Genomic DNA, 10,443 nt, shown 5'->3' on the forward strand with positions numbered 1-10,443 from the left:
AGACACTTCAGCCACATCATTAGACAATTATATATGCTTTTGTGTGTTTTCATGTGTACGGCATGTTCATCAACAATTTACATGCCCTTTTCTTGTTCTTGTCACCTGTTTCCACAAAGCAGAAATCCTCAACCAATGCAATCCTCCCTTAAATAGCCCCCTCTGCGTTGAGGAGCCACATGATGTGTCATCATTGCCTTTGTCCCTGTGTCCATTCTCATTCACATCCATTCTCTAATTACCACACCAACAGTCAAGTGAGAAGAACACATGTCAGGAGGACTATTTATTATTATTGCATTTTAAATTACATTTTACTCAGTCTTCCCGTATCTTTTCACTTTTCTTCATTCTGTTCCCTGTCCCACTCGACCCTTTATATCCCCCATCTTGGCTTCTTACAGCCCCCTCCTACCCCTCCCTCGCTCTGCATTCCTTGGTGAGTGGGTGGAAAGTTCAATGGGTATGTGGGATCCCAGAAAGGCGGCGGGGGGTGGGGGGCTCTTACCAGAAGAAAGAATGTGTGCAACCCAGTGACTTGTGTGAAATCTTTCTCCATGCGTAGGTCAACAGTGTCAAACAGGGGCGGTGACTGCTTGTTGCTGCACAGTAACTAACAAAGTCAGATTTACTGTAAAAGAGAAAGATTTTCAACAATTAAGATACAAAGATAAAACTTTGTATCCTGTGATCACATAATTATCTGCTCTATGTTACATTGTTATAGCTGAAACACTGTTAAGTGTTGTGGTTCACCTTCATCTCCTATTCACTGCTTTTCTCCACTTCAGGATACAGACAGACAACACTTAATGAGAGAATGACCTCTGCTGGATATGCCTTAATACTACAATCCTCCTGTCATTAATAAGGAAGGAATGAGTGTCAGCTTTGTTGATTACACTCTCAGTTTAACAGTAAAAGCAGGATAAAGTTGCATTGATATATTTTTGCTTAAATATTAATGGCTTTTGATCATGTAGTGATAGGATTAAGGTGTCAGGCAGCTTATCCCTTTATAAAATATTTTTTATTTCATGTTGCTTTTGTCCTTGTAATTCTTTGTTGCTTCACTTCACACATTTGCCAAGTAGAATAGGAAAGAGTAGGGTAGCACAGGCAAGTGCAACTTGCATAATCTTTCTATAGTGACAAATCCATCACTATTTAGTTAGCTGTATTCCTCGCCCCTTTGTCAACTTGTTTACCTTTGGTTCTATCTTATCTGCACTGTGCTGCAAGCAACAAACAAACTGGTTTTAGAAGCAGCTCTGGTCCGTGGGCTGTGTGTAGGAGACACACAGGAAGTAGTGGGCGACTAGCAAACTGTATTTTCCTTTCCTGTCTATGGCCTCCCTCCCGCCCTGCCTGCCCGCACTTTGGCTATTAATGTAACTCCAAGCTACCCACCGCACACCCACATAGCCACTGGGAGCCGGTGCACTTGAAATCACAGACGTGCATGGACACACACATGGTGTACAAAGACAAACATGCATACAGTCCCAGGAGCAGATGCCAAGTGATATCAGTGTAAATAAGTAGTAGATAAACAAGCAGGCAGCATATTAGGTTGCACAAAGCATCATGCAAAGTGTATAGTACAATATGTGCCCTCATTGCTCTTGTAACAGTCCCTTAATTCCTATCTGTCCCTACTACCTTGCTGGCACAAAGACAACAGACAACAGGGTGTCACTCAATCATAATGTCAACACAGCTAAGAAAGAGGTGATGTATGCATGCACAGTAGAAAAACACCGGCAGTGTGATAACAGCATTTCCCATTTTTTAAGTAGCTGCACCTTGTCCTGTACAAAAATAGACACATGTGAAAGAAACACATACTCACAGCCACACATATTACCAATTTACCATAGCAGTTCACCCACAGTATGTTTCCCCCCCCTCCTTCAAGTAGGCCAGATTTTTCTGAAAATGGGGTCCAAAGTGGGCTGACAACTTCCGCTGTGCACTTTCAATTTGTCCTTCTTTAGCTGTCTTTTAGCAGTTTACCAGTTACACATGTGGCAAAGCCTACACACACATGTTCCCATTGCAGCACTTTCAATGTCCTCCTGGTCATCCAGCTCATCTGTGAGAACAGAGAGAAAACACAGTGGCATGAATCACAGTGAATCATGCAGCCCAAATAGCACCCAAAGAAAGGTGTTGCATTTAATCAGGACATGGGCTATTTATAATGGCCTGGGTGTGCACATTCTCATTATAGGGCACGGAGGATGCTGACAATGGACAGACAGATGAGGGGGTAGTAAGTCCTTTCAAATGTCTCAAGCAATGCATCTTCTTATCTACAGGCTGGTGCAGTGTTAGTCGTTCTGAATGCAATAAATCAGGGTGGATGAACTGGAACTGAGAGGGAGAAAAGATTATTTATAAAGTACAATGATTTGCATATGAGGGCGCACAGACACTCCATCACTATAGGAATATTTTTTTTAAGTTCTGGGGTGACTGTGGTTCAGTGGGGAGAGCAGTCGCCTCCCAACCGGAGAGTCTGGGGTTTGAATCTTGGTGCATGCAGTCCACAGGTCAAAGTGTCCTTGGGCAAGACACTGAGCCCTCAAGTTAGATGGTTAGAGCCATCGATTGAGTTGGCGCCGCAGAAGGCTGCCATCGGTTCTGTACCGGAAACAAATTCCTTGTGTATAACATACTTGGTCAAATAAAGGTGATTATTGATTAAAATTTGTGATTGGAACAACAACAACACCACAGACGACAGCAATGTGTATCTCCCATGCAAACTTCTGCTTAATAGGCTTGTTAAAGTCTAATTAGTGTAACAAGTATCTGGACAATAAATAAACATAATTATCATATCAAGTACATTAGCTCTTGGGGGGATGATAGATTAATTTGACAAACACTTTGTTCTTCTGTTTTCTTTTGGCTTATTTCTTTCCCAACATGCCAATCATGTTCAATGCATCACATAAGGACAGAGTTGGGAAGTGCAGGCTCATCACTCTGTGGCAAGCTAACATTAAAATTATACTGTCTAATCGTGAAAGCAAGAATACACTGAAGTCAACACCCAAATACTAGAAGGGTAGAAGCCGCATTTCAGGTGAAACAGCTTCAAAAAGCAACAAACCTCTGAACAATTACATCTAATGAACTGATTTAGATATTGATTGAGGGTAGCCAGACACCAGACAAGAATCTGTATATCCACCCATTTTACAAATTAACATAATCCTGTGAAACCCAAAAACAAAAGCATAAAAACATGGTATGGAGATTGATACAAAACAGTAACACTGTAACCGTTCACCCATGTTTCTTCTGTTCCACTGGAAGAGGGAGAGGAAAAGAAAGGAGGGGCAACTTCATTATCAACCAACATGTAGACTCATGCCGCACATCTTTACCCAACCAACCGTTGTCATGGTAGCAACTTATGTTATCTGTATCTCACCTTGAATGAATGGAAACCTGCAGGACAAGCGCCCTCCCCTGGGACTGAGCACAGGGGGTGTAGTGGAAGTGTGTCAGCCCCACAAGCAGCTGGGGACACTCCCACAGCAACCTGTGTTACGGTTTGTATGTGAACGCATATGTGTCTCCTTTCCTAGGAGATGGCAAGCACAGCCGGCTTCCTCAGTACCATATTGTCACCATGGGGGTGACAACAACAGCATCAGCAATCAACCAGTTGTTCCTCCATCTTAAAACTGTACTTCACTTGGCACCTCGCCAAGCTCACTCTTGTTCTTGTTATCAAAGAGCTATTTCAGTGTTTGGTCAAGTTCAGTTGCTATGCACTTAATATATTATGAAGATGGCACAGTACAGAATATTTGCAGTGAAAAAAAGCACTGTACTGTTTGTGTAGGTTAAATTGTAGTGGTTTGCACTTTATATAGTTTCTTGTCTCCCAATGGTTTTCTGCATTCTCACTCCATCTGTCTCCACAAGAGTTTGATGTCTTTTTTCTATATTGTCTCTTGAAGTCATCCTTGTCTCTTAAGTGTTTATAAAATAGATGCAAGATAGTTTTATGTGTATGCATGTGCACACATGCATGCCTACAAGTTTGAGTGTGTTGAGGGGGTGATGAGGGGAGAGGAGGAAAGGCACGTCAGGTTTCCATGACAACAACTTTTTATTTGCACTTCCTCAATGGCGTTGGTGGAAAAGACAGAAAGTGAGGAAGATAGATAGATAGATAGATAGATAGATAGATAGATAGATAGATGGATAGATAGATAGATATGGCAGATGGAGGGAGACAGAAAGTCTGGCAGAGTTGTTAGGAAGAGACAGACTAGTGGGCAGGGGTGCATGGGCTGGTGGGGGTGGAAGAAGGCAGCAGAGTTGTATGCCTGGTTACTTGCTTTGTCTAGAACAGAATGTCCTCTTTGTATACACCCCTCCCCTGCTGGATAACAAGTCACCAACAACGTGATTGCAGTAATCCAGAAATACTTTAGGAATATAGTAAAATCTGTGCCTGTGCTATTTGATAAGACTCTAAATAGCAAATGGAACACAAAGAAACTCATGTGCTAGGACCATCTCTGTGGGTGGGTGTTTATGTGTTTGCACTCTTGAGATCTCATTGAGCTACATACCACTTTATCTACAACTCTGAAAAAGAGGTCTCAACCTTAAGAGACCATCCTGGCTAGGTGAAGAAAAAATAAAACATGACACCCACTTGACCAAGTGATCTAGTTTGCAAATCAGGAGAATGTTAAAGGACCTGCCACTGAAACTTATTGCTGTCCTCATTTAGTTTGATGCTGAGACAGCATGAACCTGACGCCCACCTTTGGTGGTGAAGTCAGGTGGCCCAGGAAATACAGTTGCTATGCATCTGCAACAAACACAAGTGAACGAGTGTGCACAGTTTACCGTATATAAATACAATAAATAAATGCACAGCTGCACAAGACTGACAAAAAGAGTGAAAATGTATGAAATGAACACATGCTGTAAAATTCTGTGTTGTTATTTTGACCATGCCTCTTTCAATAAAGAGATCTCCTGTATTTTAAAAAACAATTCAATTGTATTTGTATAGCACCAAATCGCAACTAAAGACATCTCGGGACACTTTACAAAGTAAAGTAAACACTTTTTGAGCAAGCACTTGGCTGGTGACTGCTCATCAGAAACATACAGCTCCAGGGCCTGGGACACCTGCAGAAAGGTACAAGGACAGAGAGAGAGAGAACAGAAGATGCATGGAGAGAGAGGAGAGGACAGAGGAGCTTAGAGCATCATGGGGGACCCCCAACAGTTTAGGCCTATAGCGGCATAACTAAGGGAAGACTCAGGGTCACCTGATCCAGCCCTAACTATAAGCTTTATCAAAAAGGAAAGTCTTAAGTCTACTCTTAAAGGTAGAGAGGGTGTCCGCCTCCTGAACTGAGACTGGGAGTTGGTTCCATAGGAGAGGAGCTTGATAGCTAAAGGCTCTGCCTCCCATTCTACTTCTGTGGACTCTAGGAACCACAAGTAAACCTGCACTGTGAGAGTGAAGTGCTCTGTTAGGATGATAAGGCTCTATGAGGTCTTTAAGATATGATGGAGCCTTGTCATTAAGGGCTTTGTATGTTAGGAGAAGGATTTTAAATTCTGTTCTTAATTTTACAGGGAGCCAGTGGAGAGAAGCTAATATGGGAGAGATATGATCTCTCTTGCTCGTTCCTGTCAGTACTCTGGCTGCAGCATTTTGGATTAACTGGAGAATTTTTAGGGAATTATTGAGACATCCTGATAGTAAAGAGTTACAGTAGTCCAGCCTGGAAGTAACAAATGCATGGACCGGTTTTTCAGCATCACTTTGAGACAGGATGCTCCTGATTTTTGCAATATTGCACAGGTGAAAGAAGGCAGTTCTAGAGACTTGGTTTATGTGTGATTTAAAGGACAAATCACAGCAGTACTGGAGGCCATGGCTTTCCCATGTAGGGTAAATATATGGTTAGATTGCATATTTCTAAGATTTTCAGGCCCAAGTACAATGACTTCCATTTTGTCCGAGTTTAGAAATAAAAAATTACAGGTCATCCGGGCTTTTATGTCTTTAGGAAATGTTTGAAATTTGACCAACTCATCTGTGTAGCAATGAAAATATATGCTGTGTTTCCTGATAATATTGCCCAAAGGGAGCATGTATAAAGTGAAGAGAATTGGACCTAACACAGAGCCCTGTGGAATGCCATAACTAACATGGAAGATTCATCATTAAATGATAAATGGTCTTATACTTGTATAGCACTTTTCTATGCACTGCAGCGCACTCAACGTGCTTTCACACTATTTGGCCATTCACCCATTCGCACTCACAAACACTCACACATTCACAAACCAGTGTTATCACTGAGAGTAACTGGGGATCAGTGTCTTGCTCAAGGACACTTTGCCATGTTGACTGGACAAGCCGGGAATCAAACCGTTAATCCTCCTGAGCCACAGCAACCCCCAATTTGTTCATGAACAAATTGGAATCTTTCTGATAAATAAGATTTGAATCAACCTAGTGCCGTTCCTTTAATCCCAATAGCATGTTCTAATCTCTGTAATAAAATGCTGTGATCAATGGTGTCAAAAGCAGCACTGAGATCTAAGAGGACAAGTATGGAGACAAGCCATTTTTCTGAGGCTAGGAGGAGATTGTTGGTGGCTGTCACCAGTGCTGTTTCTGTACTATGATGGAATCTAAAACCAGACTGAAACATCCTCAAAAAACCATTCTTGTGCAGGTGGTCAAGATGCAACCAGTGCACTTCAATACCTACTAGTTTATTTCATCTATCAGATATTTTTTTATTCTACTAAAGCTCCTGTTTTCCTTCAGTTTGTTTGATGCTGAGCAATGTGAATCTTACACATGCTTTGGGAACTAGGGTCAGCTGGCCTAAACACCATAGATACAGTCATTATTTATCTGCAGAATACACATATTAACAACAGACATTGACTGTTATCAGAACACGAAATCACAAACACAAACATGTAGAGATGCACAATGTATACAGTGGCATTCATTTTTTATCTTGCTGCTCACAGCACTTATTTTATTCTCTCAGCCACATTTCAGGCAACACACACACACATACACACGCTCATAGACTGTGTGGGGAATGACTCACCTCCTCCACCTGGAGTAAAGCCAAGCCTTTCTCGCCTCCTCCCCCTTCATCTGTGTGAGCCCTTCACTTCACTCACTCCAGCTCCACTATGGAAGAATTTCAATCATTCAAATTAGGTAGTGGGGATGGCAGCACGTCACTCTGCATACTCAAGAACACTTAATATATTGATTTTATATTGAGCATGCTGACTTTCAAAAAAAAAAGGGGGGCAAGCCTTTTCTGCCACGCATGCATACAAGACAAAGGATGGAAGCAGGGATGAGAGGCCAGCTTTATAATGAGCAGCACTACACCTCCTTTCAGTTCACATCCCTGACATGTGAGAAGCAGTGCATCAGTGGCACCAGCTGCAGTCTTCACATAATGACACAAATTATTGGTTTGTTAATGGGCAGCTTAGTCTTGAGTGTTATACCTGCAACACCATTCTGGAGAACAGGGGAACACAGGATCTACAATATTTCTGCCTCCTCGGACATGCTGTAAAAAAACAAGATGCATTCAAAGGACATCTTATTCACAGTCTATCTCTCTTCCTCTCCTTCTGTTCTATACTAGCCCCTGGAGACTCATATTAGGAGACTCCTACGCACAGCCCTCCCACACCTTCACTCTCCCCTGCACACCACCCTCAGAACCACTATCTGTCCACCTCCACACTCAGCTTGTGGACAAACCCAGAATAATAATGTGATCTATCCTCTTAAAGGCACACAAGCAGCATTTTGCATCATTTCTACATTTATGTGATCCTCATAACACTTATGTTGGGTAGGATGAATAAAAACCAGGCACCCATACATTCATCTCATGTGTATATATTGGTGTCTCTAGCATATATCAGGCTGGAATTCAAATGTACTTTTGGTTTGTGTTATGCATCATACAGAAAGCAGGTATCACAGTCACATTCAGTCACTCAAGCATCAAAAAAGCAGGCCTCTGCAAAGCTGTGCCTCCAGAATAGTAACCAAAACCAAGCAGAGAGTCAAGTGCAGGACACAGCACTTGTAGGCTGCAGTCAATGAACCTCTCAGAGGACATATTGGTCCAGACTCCAGCTTGTATAAGGAAGGCTGCAATAGGTTTGCTTAGAGCTCCCCCTTCTGTCATACCACTTAAAATTACATAAATGACGTGGCAAAAATAGGTACAAAAACATTCATAGATTGGGACAAGAAATAGTAGCACACAGAAGATTATTATATGTAACCAACTGGCCGATTGCTTAACTGACTTACTCATTGTTTTTTGCTTGTTAGGTTGATTGACTGTGATTCAGCAAACTTGGCATGTTTAATCAGTCACAAGTGTGCATAAAGAAAATAGATTAAGGATTTTTTCCTACTTAGTGCAGTTCCACAGTTCTTCTATATATTCTATTCAAATATCTCAGCAAGTCTGGGTTGCAGGTTCTTTGCCTCACTAAAGTTGTCAGTGAAGTTTGATAGGCCTACCACAATGGAAAGCTGTGGTGTTGAACAGGAAGCTAGGAGGTGCATGTGTGTAGGAGGTGCTGAGATAGTTCAGAAGTTAGAGTGCTTACTGCAGCAACATCTACTTCTATTTTTAACCTGACTGTGGTCTTACCTTTCTAATCTTAATTACCTATATCAAGCACATTTGTTTTAGAGACAGTCAAGGATTAAGTTTCAAAGTAAGTGTTTCAACTAAATATGACTGTATTTCTGCTCAGTGGCCTCCAGTTGTAACTGCAGTTAACAGTGCATCTTCATATCCTTCTTTTTTCATCTGGTCTGGGAATGCAGGAGGAGGGGATGTTTCCAAGTGAATCTGGAAAACATTGCTGAAGATAGGGATGATCCAACTATCCTGATTAACTTTATCAAGTTACATTTACAGTAACTTTTTTTATTATCCTCAAAAAACCCTAACTTTGCCAGAGTGATTTGATTCCACTGTTTGGACTCTCTTTATTCAGGATACTTCAGTTAAAAGCTTTTAAAGTTAGACGTAGATTTAGATCCAAAAAGATGTGATGATAGCAACTTGAAAAATAATAATAATTCAAGTTGAAGACTGCCCTCATTTTTTTCAGCCTTAGTTTATTAAAATTTTGGATATATGTAAATACAGCAGCTACATTATGATGTCACATCACTATATGCAAATCAGTGTAACATCATCTCATGACAACTAATGGCTTTTTAAGCAGGCTTTAGCTACTTTTCATTGATAATACTGTAGCTGTCAGCATTGAGGCCTACTAGACTAAGGCAAACATAGCACATTTGTGAAATGACTAACAGATACAAAAAACAAATACTATCAGTCAGCACCATGACTCTGCTAATGTGAAATCAGCAGCAGATGTTTGTAAGATGAAACACACACTTCTTTGTATTAAAAAAAAAAGCTAAGTAAAAACCAGTGCAAACCAATAGTGTCAGGTCGGCACGACCTACCTCTCTTCCTCCTTTCTCTCTCTCGATCTCTCTCATCCTGCAGCTTGGCACCTCAGCTGTGGCGCATTGTGTCATCAGCGACTTATTGGGTGAAGCACACAGCTGAGGCGCATTCCACTGATCACCTTCCTTCCCTATTTAAACCGCTGGCAGACGCTTCTTTGTCGCCAGAGCATTGTATGTGTTTGTCCTTATGTTACGTGATTTCAACGCAAACAGTTTTTCTGTGCTGTTGTTTTACTTTGTTATATTGGTGCAGGCACTCTTGTGGTAAGTTTCCCAGCTGAACTTACCTCCGGGTATCTTACCTCCTGCTATCTCCCTGCCGTTGATTACCTGCAGTGGCGCCCGCTAAGCGTTTTTTTTATTATATATCATATGGGGGGGGTGTCCACCTAGTAGACTAAACTCAGTCAGTGACACCTTGACTTTCTTCCAAATAACGCACATTTCATTCATGGTTTTCAAATGTTCTGTAGAAGGATTTGTGCAATTGAGAAAGAAGTTTGTCTTACACTTGTATTGTTACAGTAAAACATCACTGGGCAAAATTTAGTGTATTTTTTCCTGGGGTGTCTCGCCCGGGGATTAATTCAATGTAGAACCTACCTGATGATCATCGTGACTCTGGTTGCGTCCGAAACCGCATACTGTGACAGTACGTACTGAAAGAGATGAAGTACCTACTTACTGACCGCTAAAACAGTAGGTACTGTATAGTATGAAGCCTGGTAGTATGAATGAGATTCGGACGTACTACATCCGCCATGTTGATACATCACGTGACATACGTTTTCATAGCAGCGTCTTCTTCGTTGGATAACTCCTCTCCCAGGGCATCATGGGATAGTGAAGTGTCCATCGTATGCACACTGCAAAATCCA

The 10,443-nt window shown here is 41.6% G+C and overlaps 1 long non-coding RNA gene across 1 annotated transcript; it reads right to left on the bottom strand.

The window, feature by feature from the left end:
• Nucleotides 1-332: 332 nt before the first annotated feature.
• On the bottom strand, nt 333-9,660 carry LOC109966992 (uncharacterized). The gene is made up of 4 exons (XR_002275858.1): nt 9,560-9,660; nt 7,549-7,613; nt 7,131-7,216; nt 333-2,095 (listed from the first exon to the last, which is right to left on the bottom strand). It is a non-coding gene; the product is annotated as an uncharacterized LOC109966992 (long non-coding RNA).
• Nucleotides 9,661-10,443: the final 783 nt, after the last annotated feature.

Source organism: Monopterus albus, unplaced genomic scaffold (genome assembly GCF_001952655.1).
Source record: "Monopterus albus unplaced genomic scaffold, M_albus_1.0 scaffold122.1, whole genome shotgun sequence".
In the NCBI taxonomy this organism is placed as follows: Eukaryota; Metazoa; Chordata; class Actinopteri; order Synbranchiformes; family Synbranchidae; genus Monopterus; species Monopterus albus.